Genomic DNA, 14218 nt, shown 5'->3' on the forward strand with positions numbered 1-14218 from the left:
ATCCGAAGAGGAGGAGGGGTGTGGGAGGGGGGCAGAGAGAGACTGCTCAGGGCCTGCCGAGGTCTCATGGACCTCAAGACCTCTACAAGAAAGAAACCTGTTAAACCTGAGGTGAGACCATCACAGAGACTGCACTCTCTACTTGAACAGCACGTTAACGACAAGAGCCAAACGGGTGCTGCTGACGTAGTTTGTGCTCCGGTTCTCGTCACGAGTAACGCATTCAAACGACAACGCCTCCTGTGAATGTGGAGCTCTGAACGCTCTTCATTCAACTACTCACAATCAACTATGAATCATTCCTCAGATTAACTGTAGCAGCCTCACCTTGGAGACTATTAGTGAAACACAATCATGGGAAATAGTTTTCCCAAATATGACAAAAAAGAAAACCTGAAAAAGAAAGAAATAAGTAATGTATGTACTGTAGTACGTACTTACAGAAATATCGTTAGTTACTCCAATTTACAGGGTACCAATGGTATTTGGGTAGAATCAATAAGTTCTGGAACTTGTACTTCTAAATTATTCTGTATGGTGTTTTTATTAACCTCACTCATTTGTAGTTAAACAGTGTTGTATGATTTTAATAACATTTTATGAGTATTTTATTTTTGGATGAGGTATTATTACATTAATTAAGTATAATTTCAATTTTGGGGTTTAGAAGAATGACATCAACTTTGTCTCATCAAAATGCAGAAATTCAAAATGCAACTTCTTTGTGTCCTAAAAATCTGTAAAATGAGTATTGACAGTAGTATTGACAATAGACACAGTTCTTTATGTTTTTAATATGAGTATTCAAATGTTTCATAAAAGCCCTTCTTTACTAAATTAAGCCATCAAATTGACATTAGTGGGACACAAAAAGTTAAGAGGTGTGTTATACTTGAGCAAGTGAAACTCAGAACTTTGCTTGTAGCTTTCATTTGCAATGTATTATTTATGCAGTAATGTAATTTATTCAAAGGTTTCTATACGCAGACACGCATGCTTAGCAATGAATTAGCGTTGTTCATACTTTTATTTTGTGTTACAAATACTTTTTGTTTAATCTTATATAAAATGTAAATTCAGAACCATTTTATTGGGAGGTTTTTAAAGGTAAAGGAAAGTCGTCAGCATTCCAAAAATTCAGCGTAAAAAGGTTCCTTTTTGGAACTCTCAAAACCGCTTCTTTTTGGCACTCCTTGTCGTCCTTTAGATTTATCTGAAGGGAGCTTAAAAAAGCCACAGTGCTATGTGGTGGAAGCTGCTGGGCTTTAGAGCATATAAAAAGCCTTTTAATTAGCTATGTTAGGGTTATGGGTATGGTGAACGCTCTAGAGAGAGTGCGGGGGGGGATAGTAACATGCGAGCAGAGGCAAAGAAGAGCACACAGTTTGACAGTTTGATTTTGTCATACAATTGAGGACAGTCCAAGGGTGAGGAAGATGGTAGGGCTTGACTGGAAGAGGAAGGGACTGAATTACAGGCAGAAAGTGAGTATGATCGAAAGTAGAGGAAGGGAAGAACACCAAACAAAGAAACTTGGATAAAGACAGCTTTTTAACGATCTGTACGCAGGTCAACCGACCGCATGCCGCATTTACAGTTCCACAAGTGAACAACATGTTTGTCTGGGCAGAAAAGGTCTTTGTTCGTTCAGCCATGGCCCGATGGCAGTGTTTTGTGCCCATTATATGTTACATCACAATTTGAACTTTTTTCTGCCTTTGACCAAAGCATTTACGACTATCAACTATGCTTCACCTCAACTGGTAACTGATAATTCATTTTTAGATTTTCTACATGTTTTACGTGTGTGTCTTGTCATCGGTAGTTAAATGGGATGGGACAGTTTTCACAGACATTGTTGTGGTTTCAAAATACAAAAAATACAAGGTTGGACTTGATTCCTTTGCGGAATTTCCCTGTTCTGTTGTTGGGATTTCCTCATTCTCAACCATTAAGAAACCTTAGAATCCCTGGGATCCACTAGTCACACACAGCTCAACACATCCTAGTTCCGGGCTACAGGTTCAGAATAGTATTTCTCTAAACAAATCTCTGTTACTTTGTGCTTGTATACAGTTGCTTTCATCCATTGAGTGCCGTTGTCATTGTTCTGTGTTATTTAATTTTTTGTATTCCATCCATAGTCAATTATACACTAATATAATGGATCATCACACTTACAATATCTCAATAATGCATTGGTATCTGTGCTGCAGGGATGCATTTGTCATTGGGATACTATGTGGCCGGTTTGGCCGGCCAGTCTTATCTTATGTTTGTTGTCGCCGCATTCCATAGTGTGTGTTTGTGTGTGTGTGCCTCTCTCTCTTAAAGACGGGGTCCGCATGTACTACATCTATATTCACAGAAAACTCTGCTCTCAGGGATCATAATATGTCATACCTCCAAGAGTTCCATAATCAATAATGTGATCTGGCTTCGTTTCTTTGTGACGCTTGCAGCTGACAGATTCATTTCTTTGAAGTGAACAAAGTGTTAAAGACAGAGTCAGCCTGAACCGACGAGCATCATCATTCATTCATTCATTCATTCATTCATTACTGTGAATTAATAAAACTATGACACAAACTACTTCCTGCCATGCTTCCTGTCCCCTTCTCACTCTTCATGTGGAGCTGTGTCCTACATTTGATATGTACGGTTGTGTGTGTGTATATATGTGTGTGAGGTGGGCTAAGTTAACCCTGAATACATGTTCCCCATGGTGGGTTTTTTCCTTGCACCTGTTGAGAAAGATACAAACAAATAAACACATTTTGAGGGGGTGGTGGGGGGAGTTTCAATAGGACTCTGCTAGATAGTCCAAACCATGGCCGTCAAATGTATTTTGAGAGCTTAACTTTTTTGAGAGTGTTAGTCGGCCAGCGGTTTACTTGCAATTTAATTTAAGAGGCGTTTCTCCCAAACTGGCCAGGTTGTCCAAAGAAAACCCTTTCAAGTTGTTAGCTTTTGCTGTGACTTAATCATACGCAAATACTTCACCCACAGGAAGGGAGAAATCTATGGGTCATTTTGAGCAGGGAAAATATTCACAAGCCTTCCAGGATTTAATGCTTAAAGTATGTCACATTTTTTTGGGGGGAAGTGGGTGGGGGGGGGGGGGGTAGTTACAGTTTATGTCTGGAGATCAAAATGTAGTGCATATGTGATTTGATCCCTGCCGACAGGTATACAGTTGAGCTGTGAAGTGGTCTCTGAGCGATAACAAACAGCTCACCGTTGGGAGGAACTACTACTGGGGCAAACACAGAAGTAACACTCGGCAGGCCTGCACATACACACAAGCACACAAACACACAAACTCACTCAACACTTTGATACTCAGAGCAGACACAAACAAACAGCACACAACATCAGCACATTCTACGGGTATCGAGCACAATGAAAGTGGGATTCACTGCCAGCCGAGTCTATTAAAGCCAACATCAGAGACTTATCAATAGAAAATCAACAACTGGCTGGAGGCTATTTCAGCATAACCCAGTTAAAAGAGAGGCGAGCCAGTGGCGTTCGTAAACACTCGGTCAGTTTTATCCTTACAGGAGCCGCGTCCTGTTTGCAGCGTGTGTGTTTTTTCGGTGGGGGGCCCCTGCGGAGCCCCACCCGGGTCGCCGGGCATCACAGACGGGTTCCACAATGGGGACTGTGTGCACTCCTCTGAATGACAGACCTGTCCCCACATGCTACAAGAGACCTCCACCCTGTCACACATACACACACACACACATGCACACGCACACACACACACACACACACACACACACACACACACACGTGCACACAAAGAGGCACACACGCTTGCTTGCTTACCTATGCACATACACCTACACACACACACACACACACACACACACGCACGCACATGCACGCATGCACACACGCACAAACATGTACGCACACACACACACACACATTCACAAACACAAACTAACACGCCCATAAAAATACAGATGGATTGTATAACTGTCTGTCAACGAGCACCATTAGACCGAATAGCAAAACAGCTAAGAACCATAGATTTAAAACAAATGACTTGACTGGTGTAAGTGGATGGCATTGATAGTGTTCAACAGACTGAGGAGCTCTGGCTGTCATCCTCCAGCGATATACAGCTTTATATCAGCGTAGCGTGCCATGTGTGGTGCTGTTTGTGGTGCTGTGTGTGGTGCTGTGTGCACCAATGTGTTATTTGTAAATAGGCTGACATGGTAGCAGCAAGGGAAGCCATCCATCTCCCGGGATGGCTTATGTTTAACTACTGATGGGGACGCGTTCCATTCAGCAATAATTACATTTTTTTGCATATTCTTTCCATTCTGTTAAGCACCCCCCAAAATAATCGCATTAAGGAGGTTTGTTTCATTTTCATTTAACGTGACTAAAGTAAATCATTAAACAATAAGATTACTTACATGTCTGTGTGCATTTATATACATACATATGTGTGTGTGTGTGTGTACATGTGTGTGTCGGTGTGTATGTCTGCATAAGGGGGTGTGCAGATGTGTGTGTGCACACACGTATATACATACATATGTGTGTGGGTGAGTGTGTGTGTGTACACATGCGTGCACAGTTGTGTGCGTCTCTCTCTCTCTTTTATCCTACCCTTCTCTCTCTCTCTCTCTCTCTCTCTCTCTCTCTCTCTCTCTCTCTCTCTCTCTCTCTCTCTCTCTCTCTCTCTCTCTCTCTCTCTCTCTCTCGGTGAGATTTACTGTGAGCAGCCCTGTGAAAGCGCACACATGCAGTGCCCAGTCTCAGCAGTGCTGCACCCTGACAATTACCGCTATATATACCACTCCAAATGAGAGCCACGGTCCCACTAGATTACAGGGTGGAGCAGCAGCATGGAGGGAGAGAGACAGAGGGCAGTGCTGGTGGCGGTGGTAAGGGGGGCAGAGTGAGTGAGAGCGAGAGAAAAAAAGAGAGAGAGCGAGAGAGAGTGAAGGAGAGAGAGAGAGAGAGAAAGAGAGAGAGAGAGAGAGAGAGAGAGATATTGGAAGGGTAGATGTTTGATGGGGGTTATAACAAAGGGTCAGCTGTATGAGGTCGCTGACCAGCTTGTTTTTTTTTTCATCTTGATGGGAAAATATTGTAGGATTTATTTAATGACGCTATTGGAGTCTGTGATAACCTTGAAAGCTAATGTGATCAAATGTTTGCGATAGGATTCTTGAATATGAGTGAATAAGTACGAAGAGGGGACAGCTGGCCTCCGCTCACCTCGGACACTGTAAACTATTTCGCTTTTTCCATGAACGATAGAAGCAAAGAAAAAAACATCGCCGTATTCGGTTGCCATTGCGCTACGCTAAGTAAGTGAAGAAATGCTGCCTCCTACTGGAACTCAGGAGCACCAAAATGCGGTGAAATGGATGAAGACGGGAGTAATTCTTGGCAGCGGATAGATGAAGATAATGGCATTGCCCTCGGGTGTACATGCTGTCACCGATTTATCATGTTGTTCAGTGTTTCACACATTTCATCCTGGTACAGCCAGCCTATCAGATGAAGACGAAGAAGTTGGGGGGGACTGGGCGACAGTAGAAGGAGCACACATAGCAGCACAGAGAGAGAAAAAAAATAACTTTTGAGAGTTGAAGGCCTGACACTGACTCTGAGAGATTAAAAGAGAGAGTTATACTGAGAGAAAACATCGCTCATAGGCAGAGAGGAGAAACTTCCACTGGGCTCCAGTCGCTTCATTCCTCTACCTTCACACGAGACTCACACCTTCTCTGTCCAAACTAAAGCACTACGACTAAACCACACCGCGGTATCTAATTTGACCTTGTTAATAATAACATAGGCCTAACACAGGAGCGCTTGTGTTACGTACTAATAATTGACACACGTAAGCAGTGTGGTGAGAAGTAGTGATGGGTCGTTCACCACCGAATCAGTTCGAATGAACGACTCTTTAACAAGAACGAACCAACCTGATTCCCCGTTTCAGTTCGTCTCGTTCGTCTCGTTCGTCTCGTTCGTTCTCCGAGACTCGACTCCCAGACCCACAAACTAGTTGCTGACTCGCAAGATGCTGATCGTTCGCTGAATGCATTAGTGGTGAAAGAAACTTAATGTTGTATTATTGTGTTGATTGATGATCGTTTGCACCATTGCACGACCGTGATTCATTTGAGAATGAGGGGGAGGAGCTGAGTCTGAACGACTCAGCTGAGAACCGATTCACTGCTACCGGAAACGCGACTGAACGAACGAACGAACGAACGAACGATTTGAACGATTCTTCTTGGCGAACTGACCGACGCAAACTGATTCAAGCAAACAAATCATGAAATTCATCACTAGTTAGAAGCTGTGTGTGGCTAGACTGACCTTCAGGTCACAGAGTGGGTTGTGTTGGAGCTCATGTGTGCATAATAAGAATGGTGGTGATCTGGGAAGTAAAAGACTTGGCTTTAATCCCCCCCCCCCTCCAAACCCAGAACAATCCCCCCAACCCAGAACAATCCCTGGCCTGCGGGGAGGAAAAGCAACAGCATTGCATTAACTAGTGGGCAGCATTCGTTTCCGTCGTACTCCAAAAAATCACATGCATCGCCTAACTCAGTCGGCTTGCATAATTGAAAGCATCTTGGCATGAAGAGATAGAGCCAAGGTAGCGTATCGTATACAAGGGCGTGCAGATAAAAAAAAAACCACAGCTTTTCTTCAAGGGTTGCGCCCATGACACTGACGACAGGGTCAGTGGCCTAATGTAATATACAACAACACCGCAGCACCGGGAGACGACTCGCATACAAAATGACAACAGTGGACCGGCGATGTGGATCCGTTTTTTTTTTACACTTTGAAGCTGCTGCTCGCTCATCCAACAAGCCCACAGCTCTGTTGTTAGCGCCATTATCGTGTCCCCGGTCCAATTAAGTGGGGAGGGGGGAGGACGGGGAAAGGGGGGGGGGGGGGGGGGGACTGGGTGCTGTGCGCCCGGTCTTTGCAGAGTGGTACAGGAAAATGATACCTCATCAAATGTGCTTTATGATGTAGTAGGGGTATCACTTGGGGTGGCCAATATATACTTGGGGGGGGGGGGGGTGGACACGCCCCTGGTTACCTCATCTCATTGGGTCCATCTGGGTCTACTGTAAATCCATGCCTAATTGAGCTGAAACAATGCACCACCTGTACTCGGATATTTTCTATTAAACACTACTTAGTCTCCTTACAGCGAGCCCAACCACTGTGAAACCCCTTCTCTAAGATAAGTTGCATTAGATGGGCACAAGCGGCTCATTATTATTATTGTATATTGCACACACCTGGCTCCCTGTGGCCGACCCTGCGCTGTGAGTGCAGTATAGTGACAGTGATTAGGTTAGTGATACACTTTATTAACCTCCCCTCTGCGATGTTATTCCTGAATATCACCTGCAGCAACTGTGTATGAGCGCAGCTTTTTATACTTTTATACTCTCTCTCTCTCTCTCTCTCTCTCTCTACTTTCTGGCTCGGTCTGCCTCCTCTCTCTCTAAATCCATCACACTCCTTTTCTCGATCTCCCCTGTAACAGCATCTTCTCTGCTGTACACCACTCCGGACCAGGCGGGGTTAGGTGTGGTGAGGCGGGGTGGGTGTGGGAGGGTGTTTAGGGTTGGGACTCCTATGCCCTCCGCACAAATAAAAGGCTGTGCCAAGACGCATTAAAACTGCATCCTTATCGCCTCTTAGACTCCAGACACTTTATATATGCGGCTTCTGTCAGCATGCCCGCAACCTCTAGGAGTGCTAGGGTGTGTGTGTGTGTGTTTGTGTGTGTGCGTGTGTGTGGGGGGGGGGGGGTTATGTTCCAATGCATCAACTGCCTCCATCATTAACACTGATTATTCTACTTCCTGTGCAGTCCGAAAGGCCAGGTTTAGGTTGTAATGTTTCTAATGAGGTGGTTGGATATTATTGTTTCCTGTGTTTTTAAGATACACCAGAAAGTAAAAGTGTGTGTCTATTTGTGGTGAGCACATAACACAGGTTCATAAATCACCATATATTTAAGAACCCCTGCATGTGCGCACACACACACACGCACACACACACACACACACACACAGACACACACACACACACACACACACACACACACACACACTTTGTTTTCATTGCTTTTTCACAGCGGGTCAGGACTAGATATTTTGGTCTTTCTGTAAAAGCTGCTATTTCTTCTAAAAGTCCAAACTCCAAACCCACTAGGGTTACTCACTCCTATACTACACTACGATCTGATAATAAACTTCCTTTGGCATTGGCTCTTCATTAGGTTCTCCAGTAGTAGAAGCACTTCCTACAGCTTCACTTCATCATTAAATGCAGAAATTAAATTAGCTTGTACTAATTACTTCAGACAGAGTGCGAGCTTTATCACTGGTCGCTTAAACAAACAGATTTCAAATAAGTTGAGACTTACACAAAAAAACAAAGCAAGCTAATGGATGGCTACTGAGAGGAGATCAATCAATCGAGTGGACCGGGGGAGGGGCGTGTCTGTGTGTGTGTGTGTATGTGTGCGTGTGTGTTTGTATATGTAGAGAGGAGGGGAGGGGGAGAGGGAAAGATTTCAGTAATTAATACAGAATGCAGTAGGAGATGGAACTCATCCTCCATCCATTCTTTCCATTCCTTGCACCTCCTTCCTCCTCGCTCTCTCTCTCTCCCCCCCCTTCCTCTCTCTCTCTGTCGCTCCCTCTCCCCGCCCGCACCCCCTCCACCCCCGGTGTTATTTATCTCCGCTGTCACACTGTTGTTGTGATTATGGATGTCATACAGCCGTAAAGCGCTCTGCGATCAATAGGCCTGAAATTAAACCAAAAAATGAATTTCCGCAGCACCGGCCACATGCACCCGCAGCAGGAATGACCTAGCAGAGAGGAGAGAGAGAGAGGAGCTGCTTGATTACCCCACTGAGGAGACAGAGACAGAGGTAGAGGCATGCCATGCTAGGGGGTGGGGGAGAGATCTGCTCTGCTAAAGTTTGTGTGGGTTCGGGTCGGAGTCCCTCAACCAGGCTGAGGACAGGTTGTGTTGTTCTGTGTTGTTGTTTTCCGTACCGCAGATCAACAACAACAAATAAAATGGTTTCTTCTTTTTCTGTGCTACAGGATGTGCGGCATAATATATTCACTGTATTAAAATAATCATTTAAACAATGAACCAAGCCAAACCAACTTCTTAAATATGTCCTCACAGACAGAGACATGCAGTGGAGCTCAGATAATTCACATAGTTTGGAACTGAGATGAATAAGGTATAGAGATAGAGATACTGCAGGATGAATTAGACAATTCATCCAACAAGATAACTCTTTATTAATCCTGTGTGGTTAATAGGGCACAAAGGGAAAGTCCATACGATGTTCATACGATGTGCTTCATAATATTCATCTCTCAAGGGTATGGTTTGAGTAAGAACTAGTGGTACGTTAATGGATGCTATGTAACCTAACCAGTGAGATTGCATGACCCAAAGAGAGAGCTATAGATGGTGGAAGGAAATGCGTTAGCCATTTTCTACCCAAGCTGGGATCAATATTCCTATTAGCCACAATGATGAGAGTGTGTTGATTAGCCGTGTCTTCATCTCAGTTTAGAATGTCCGAAATAAAATAATGTTAACAAAATATATTACTGAGAATCAACATAACCAACCACATATGATTTGTAAGAGAAAACAATGGATCAAAAGAGAATGCTCAATGAAAACCGATTGAGACTGTGTTGATTCCTTTAGAGCACTCTGTTTTATATCCTTAAGACATATCGGCTTCATCTTAATCCCTGGTACAGCAGACCTTCTATGTTCTATCAAGAACTTGATTCTTTCATGTTCAGCTGGTAGAGCCAGGCATTAATCCCGTCAGGGGTTCGAGTCTCACCAGGGCCACCCATGCTAATATTGTATGCACCTACGTTACTGTGAGAGGCTTTGGAAAAAAAACAACCACCATATGTGTAAAAGCCAACCTACAACACTTTCCTCAACAGCATCAACTGCCTCACACCGGCCTCACATCTGGCCAGTGAATGTCAACAGTCACCACTTGTCTCCCGATCGAATGAAGAAAATGGGTGCAATCTCTGTGATACATGAATGTGTCTTAAAGTCGTCCAGCTGCACTTTTTTTATCCAACGACTCCACCTCCATCCCTCCAACTCCTCCCTCTCTCTCTCTCTCTCTCTCTCTCTCTCTCTCTCTCTCTCTCTCTCTCTCTCTCCCTCTCCCTCTCTGGAGATGGACACACTTTCTCACTAGCTTCACCCCCCCCTCCATTTTGAATCGATTCACTATTAATGCCAGGAGAGACGGGGATGGGTGTGGGGGAGGGCGGTGGATGGGAGGTGGTGAGGGAGGCCCAGTGTGTTACACTCGTCTGACAAGCCGCTAATCTCCAAACTAACAAAGTTTGCTTTAGCATCAGACTGAGGGTGTGGGGTTAGGGGGTGGGGGGGCGGGAGCTGTCATCCAGGGAAAGCCAGGTGCTAATAGACAAAATGCATTCCTCTCTCTCCTCCTCCCGTCTGTTATGAGCCAGTCACAGACAACCTGACCTCGAGAGCTCATTTTAAAAGTCATTTGGAAACACTTTACAATAAGGGTACATTATTTAACCATGTATTAGCAGTAATATGCATTATTATATAGTATTAGCATAGGGGTTAGGGTAAGGGTTTACCCTTACTCAAGCCACACTAAATCATTTATAAAAAGAACACTGTAGTTAACATGAACACCGTTAGTAAATGATTATTTGAGCATTAGTTAGCTGTCCACATGTACGTCGATGCTAATTACTGCATTGACTGTTGTTATTTATGAATGGTTAATCAATGTACCCTTATTGTAAGGTGTTACCAGTGATTTGATTCAGGGACCTTGTTTCCTTGCAAGGGCTAGAAACAAGGTTTTACTGTGTGCGACCCAACAAACACAAGCGGATACGGGTATCATGCTGTTGAAATATGAGGCTGCATTCCAAATTTATTTTTTACTTGTAGTACATACTGCAGCTACCCCTACAAGGTACATGCTGTTTCACACAGTATACATACAATTGGGACATACAATAGGGGATTTCACAGATTACACGCCTGTAACTGCCACACATCTACTTTCGTGGGCTCAGTCAATGTGAGGCATCTTCTGCATGTCAGAGGACTGTCTGGCAGAATAGCCCAAAAAGCATGCTGGCTTGCATACTGCAGAATTCAACCGGACATACAATATATTTTCTGGCATACTTAATAGTATGGTAGTATGGGTATTGGAGTATTAGTCCTTATTTGATGAAGATGTACATTGGTGTTATGTGTTGTATGTTAACCAATGTTTTTTTATTTATTCCAAAATGGCCTCTCCTAATCCGAGCGGCTGTTGGCAGGTGCATTGCTGCAGCCACCACCACCTCTTCTCCCATAGACAATTTTACTTTAGTGGCAGATCTGAGGTTGTTAATAAATTCCCTTTTTGTTTTAAAACGTTTTTTTGGTTCTCTTGATATTGCTTCCCGCTGAGCCGGCCGGGTCGTAACATATTGGGGGCAGGTTCCTAAACACAGAAACCCCTTTTGTTCTAGTGCTTTGCTCTTCTGTGTTGTTCTCCCTCCTCGTTGGGATGGTGAGTATGGTTCGCTGAAGTAAAGTTCAAACCAAGCCATCATTACGTGCACCCAAAATCACCACAGCATGACCCAGCCCTGCAAATAAGCCATAGCCATATCCTCTCCCATGTACTTCCAAATGTGCAAAGCCAATTCCTGTTAAACCACAATGCCTGCTACTCAGAAAAGAATGCCTTTTTTTTACTTGACAAATCCTCTGAGAGCCAACAGGAAGAAATAATGACCTGATATTTGTGATTTGCGGCTGATACATGAAAGAAGTCTGACTTCTGATAGGTACATCACTGGTCCATGGAGGCTGGTAGACAAAAAAAATCCCCTCTGTTTGGTGTCACCTAGGTCACCTGGGTGCAGGAGGTGTCTGTCTGGGTCATTATCTGTAATGCCTGTAAAGACGATTTCATTTCAAAGGAAATCTCACACGTTCTTTTCAGTCCTTAACGCAGGCACGCATCAAGGTAATAAAAACCCTGCTATTGATGCCTCTGAGATTGCTATAACCAAAGAATGCATGGAAGGCCATGATGAAGGGTGAGATGAAAACCCTCTCAATTATTCTGTGATTTACTGAGTTTCCCATGCCACATGATAATCATTCTGGGTCTTACGTTCCCTGATCTCCACACAGGGTTTCACTTTACACAGGTAGTCACTCATCTCGTATCCGTTTATCTCCATGTTTCTGTTCTTCCTGCCAGCCCCTCTCTCCCCCCTCTCTCCCCCTCCCTCTTCCTCCCTCTTATCTCCTCGCCTTGCTGCTGCTGAGTGTATGATTGAGTGAGCTCATTCTGAACAATTTATTTGCTTTATTTCCTGAGATCAGCTATAAAGGACAAACACTATTAAGCTGGCCAATCAATAGGGGGACATCAGTACTCTTAGGAGCCACCCTCTCCCCCCCCCGCCCCCCACTCTCTCTCTCCCTCACTCTCTCTCGCACACTCTCACCCCCTCTCTCTCTGTCTGCTAAAAAAAAAAGATTTATATCCCACAACCAGTGTACTATAAATCATATATTCATACATTAAATTAAAAACGGTGATTGATAACGATGCAGGGTGTGCGTGTGCTTGTGCGTGTGTTTGTGTGTGTGAAGAGATTAAACGTTGAAGATGGGGACCATGGTTTCTCTCTGCGAGGGAGAAAGCAAACATTGTTTTTCAAGCGTAATTCCTTCTCCCCCCCCACCCACCACCACCACCAACACCACCACTGCCTCCAATATAGACTGTGTGTGTGTGTGTGTGTGTGTGTGTGTGTGTGTGTGTGTGTGTGTGTGTGTGTGTGTGTGTGTCCAAGTCGTGGGACAACCTACACAACCAGATATGTAGCCGAAGCTACCGATCATGTGAATAGCGATCATCCCATGTCAAAACAGCTGTAGGATTAATGTGACCAGGAAGGGTTTATTACTAAAGCCCTGGTACTGAAGCACCTAAGATGGTTGGATTTCTGCTTCTTATCGTCTTGGCTCTTGTTGGCGTTTCTTGATAGTGCCTTGGTTCGAGAAATCGCTTCATGAATACAATGTATTATTATGGTATTATTATTAAACAAAGTAACACAACATTAAATACACCGGAAGCATCAGAGCGGCTGTGCAGAGCGACTCTGTGTTCTCACAGAGAGGATTCCACTAGCTTTTGATCCATGGGCTGGCTGAACCCAGGGTGGAGGGAGGGTGGGGGGAGGGGGTGCTGGTGCTGGTGGTGTTGGAGGAGAATTGAGGGGGACCGGTTCGCTTCACCATGTGACACCTAATGGGATCTACACAGATTGTGTCATGCATTACCCAGGGACTCAGCGGTTAAAGGAACATTCCGGAAGAAAGACTGAGAAAAATGACAGCATCCATCTGGATGCTGAGCTGAGCCAGGATATAGGCACCGGGATAGGTGTGTGTGTGTGTGTGTGTGTGTGTGTGTGTGTGTGTGTGTGTGTGTGTGTGTGTGTGTGTGTGTGTGTGTGTATGTGTGTGTGTGTGTGTGTGTGTGTGTGTGTGTGTGTGTTGTGTGTGTTGAGGTGGGGGGGGGTCTGCCAAGGACATTAAAGTGAGTTGTCAGCTGAGGGTGATCTATGTATGACCCTGTTGACTAAACCTATATGGCATGTGTGCGTTTGTGTGTGTGTGTGTGAGTGTACGTGTAATGGAGTGTGTTTTTGCGTGTTGGTGCAGGTGTTGAGGTTGTCCACATGTGCTTGTGTGTGGTTGTGTGTCTTCGATTATTTAATGGGATTCTAGGAATGGGGAAGTGGGCGTCTCCACACACACACACACACACACACACACACACACACACACACATACACATACACACACCGTATCCCTTTTTAATAATGTCCTCAATCTAAAAATAAATGTCCACCATTTTGATTGTGATTGTATTGATCCAGGACGTCTTGGATGGATCACCCTAGATGTTCCCCCGGCTGAAGGGTCCAGGTGTGGGACCTGAAGCTGGGCAGTGTGTCTGGCCAGCAGCAGGGGAATCTCCCCCTAGACACTCAGAAGAACACGTAGAACCACAGATTGAAGTGAGTGTGAGGCGGGCGACCCACGGGGAGGG

Source organism: Micromesistius poutassou (assembly GCF_964030765.1).
Source record: "Micromesistius poutassou genome assembly, chromosome: 7".
Lineage (NCBI taxonomy): Eukaryota > Metazoa > Chordata > Actinopteri > Gadiformes > Gadidae > Micromesistius > Micromesistius poutassou.